Consider the following 3877-nt stretch of genomic DNA (forward strand, 5'->3'; position numbering starts at 1 on the left):
AAGAGAGGAAGAGAAAAGAAAGAAAGGAGAGAAAGAAAGAAAGAAGGAAAGAAAGAAAGACAAAAACTCATTAGTCCAACTTGTGCTGTCCATAAAGTCTTCTATGTGTGACCATCAAATGGAGTATGCTCGACTAACCAAAGACTACACTCTTAAAAAATTACTGACTCATACTTACCTGGCAGGGGACTGCCACACACACTCCAGTCGAGTCTGCATGACAGCAGCCCATGAGGTGAAAAGCTTCAAGGAATTTAGTCTCCAGGAACCCATTTAGGCATTCCCTAACTTTGAAGTGACCCAGATTTATCCTTGTGATAGTCAATGGAAGGTCACACGTGCTTTCTTTCTGTATAGAGGTGCCCCCAAGGAATGATTTACTAATAGCTAAGCAAAATTGGATGTTGCTTTCTGACCTTCACCAATGTTCCAATACCCTAGTCTATGCTCAACCAGCTTGGAATTTCATAAAGAATGTTACCCATTCAGACTATTTGCTTCCAGCATTGTTAGGGAGATAGAGAAGGAGGTCTGGCATTGAAGTTTCCTGAATGGGGGTTAGTTATCCCAGGGCAAATTCAACTAGAACCCTCATTACAGTCACATATGGCAAAGCACATTAGAATTGTAGTTGAGACACTCCCAGGAATTAGATTATTGTATTGTTGCAGGTAAAGTTAACAAGAATGGAACCCCTGGGGCATATCTCTGCTAGTTCAGAGGATTAGCATAGTTGAGCATTTACTAAGGACAGGCTGGTCAGGGCCTATACAGTAGACTGAATGGAAACTACTTGCACCTGGCTTCTAAAATTAAGATGATCTTAGATAAAGCTGACTTTTCTTTCAATAGCAACCATTGCTTGGTTCCAGTCAATTTACTTTTCTATAGACCCACTGTGCTCCCATTGACCTCCATGTACCTTGACTGGTGGTGTATTATCTAATTTCCTTTTGCCTTCAGTAATGACCATTTAAGTCTGATGCCTATTTTGAAAAATACACTCAGATCCAACACTCCCTTGTGTTTGCATCTGTGTGTCATTTTCTCACCAACTCCGTGCCCACCTGACTACTAGGGCCCCAATTTCTCCCGTGGGTTGAAGGACCTTCAACTGGCTCGGCCCCCAGCAAGATACCATGATCATGAAGGTGGTTTTCACAGGGCGAAGCTTATCCATTGCTCTCCGTATGTGCTGACCCCTGCGATTTCCCCAAATGTGGGAAATTCGACTTTATAATTTGTGGTAGTGGGACACTTCATTCATACTCTCCCCTGAAAAAAAAAAGAAAAGAAAAAAAAAAACTACTGACTCTCCTTTTCTCACCATCTATCAATTCCCAATAGCTCCTTATCTATGGATGGGATTTGTGTCTACTTCCCCTTTCCGTGCTGGGATGTGGTCTGTTTTGAGCTTGCACAGCTCTTATGGATGCTGTCACATCCAGTGTGAGTTAATATGTGCAGTTCCCTGGACTGTCCAGAAGGTACTGCTTCTTCTTAGTCACTCACTGCTTCTCAGTCTTAAACTCTGCTCCCCTTTCTGTAATGACCCATGAGATCTGGAAGGAGTGGGGAGGAGGGTGTGACATAGATGTCCTACTTAGGGCTGGGAATTCCAGTTTCTCATTCTTTGCAAGATGACAAGTTGTAGATCTTTGTATTAGTTACAATCTAGTACAAGTAGAAGCTTCTAGAAAGATGGTTGATAGATTTGTTAACCTATAGGCATACCAACAAGTTATTAAGAGTTAGTTTAATACTGTATTCATATTTCAGAATAGTAGCAGTAGGTTCTCCCATAGGGCTTACTGACCTGTTTAGTCACAGGCTCTTGGCCTAACAATGGTGCCAGGCATGTTTTTCTTGTTATTGTGGCATGAGGGTTGAGTCTAATAATAAAAAGGAAAGGTTGGTCACTCCCATATATTCATGTCACTATTATACCAGTGCACATGTCTTATTATCATAGTTCACATGGTTCACAGATGAGTAAGGCTTATGCTTTCTTTTCTACCCCAGTTGCAAGCACAGTAACTTCCAGCACTATAAAAGAAAGCCAGTACAAATGAATCATTCAGGACAGCTTCATTTCTCCATTGTTTATGGTCAAGTATATGATGTGTTCAGCAACAGGGTCTTACCAACAAGTTCTTGAGGATAGCCAAGAACAACAACATCACTAACAAGAGCCTGTAATGTTTGGCAATCTGTGGAATCCCACCAACAAACAACTCCAAAATAAGTAACACATTCCTGGGACTGGGTTTTTTATTTGTCACTGTGTGGTGAATAGTAGTGGCATTGTCAGCTCTAGAGAGTAGCTCCATTTTTGTTCTGTTTATAATACATCCTCAGGTGGAAGCACAAGCTACTCACATCTACATGGCACCCAGTAGCATTGCAGCCCACAGACATAGGCATGGCTTCAGGCAGAAGCACAGACCATAGACAACTGCATGACCTTTGCTAGTAACACAGGCCATGGATATCAACATGGCTCCTGGTCACAATACCTCGACCTCATGGTCTCTGGTTTCAGTGTGGGACATGCTTCCACCAGGGACCATACCTGGTTCTATGGTCCTGCTGCAGCTGGGGGCCTTGTAATGTATGTGGCCCATGCTCCAGTGACTATATGAACAACACAAATTGGGCATCATCATCATCATCATCATCATCATCATCATCATTATCTTTTATTGAAGTGGAGGCCACAAAGGTAAGTGGAGGCAGACTTGGGAAAGGGAGTAGTAAAGCTGATCAGGGTACATTATGTGAAATCTCTAAGTAATTAATAAAATATTATATAAAAATAAATACATAAATGCATATGTGTATATTTTAGGAAGCTCCTACAGTAGTGGGTTTACGCAGAAATTTCTTAGAAACATCTTTGGTGTTAATTTACTCTTCCCTATACTCTCTCTCCTCTACCTTGCCTTTCAATACCTCACCTCAATTTAGCCCTTCCTCTTCCATAATTTCTCTTTGACACTTTATGCCACTGTGTTCTATGTCCCCTTACTTGAAAATACAACCTCATTGCCTGATATTAACATACTAACTCATAATAACCCAGAGCTCTATGGCTATTCCAAATAAAATACTGCCTTGGTTAGAACTTTCCAAATTTTTTAAACAAATGTAAGTGAATATCAAGTGTATACAAAGAAGAGAAGGACTTTGTATAAATTGGACTTTGTGTAAATTGGTAACACTATGAAGTTAAATATGGTTGTGAGTATCATGCTGTGAATGTGCCTATAGTGGACAAATGGGAAGTATGGGGGAAACAAAAGAGTACGAGTAGAGAAGACAGTCCTGGAATATTTCTTGAGCATGTCCTAAGCTCTCTGTGCATTATCACAGCAATGGAGGCTGGCAAGTTTCAAAAATGATTATACAGTGAAGTGTGTGATTTTGTAGGAATTTAGCCACCAGGCATGCAGGCCTTATAATTAAGTAAATTCGTAGCAAGTTGGATACGAAGTGAATAGCCTACAATCTATAAAATATTTCCTCATTGACTACCATTATGACTGGAGAGATGTAAGGTCTTTATTTTACCTAAGCTAAAATAAACAGTTTTAAACTGTAAACTTGGCACAAAAACCATGTTAACTTTGTTGCTATGTGTAAGGTTTAAATCCTTCATAATCCCTGTCAGAAGTAAGTGAAATGGTTAATAAAGCTACTCCTAATTTTAAATACTTGGAAAGAACCAAATGATTGATATATTGCCAAGATAATTCTCACTTGATGAAATTCTCCCAGATCCCAGGTCACAAATATGTAGGGAGAAAAGCAAGAGCTCTGGAGACACACACATAAAAGTTAGACTTTACACGGTGCTACAGTTCCACTAGCATGCAGA

The 3877-nt window shown here is 40.2% G+C and overlaps 1 pseudogene; it reads left to right on the forward strand.

The window, feature by feature from the left end:
• Window positions 1-1126: 1126 nt before the first annotated feature.
• On the forward strand, window positions 1127-1278 carry LOC116095469 (annotated as a pseudogene).
• Window positions 1279-3877: the final 2599 nt, after the last annotated feature.

The sequence above is a fragment of the Mastomys coucha genome, chromosome X (genome assembly GCF_008632895.1).
Source record: "Mastomys coucha isolate ucsf_1 chromosome X, UCSF_Mcou_1, whole genome shotgun sequence".
In the NCBI taxonomy this organism is placed as follows: domain Eukaryota; kingdom Metazoa; phylum Chordata; class Mammalia; order Rodentia; family Muridae; genus Mastomys; species Mastomys coucha.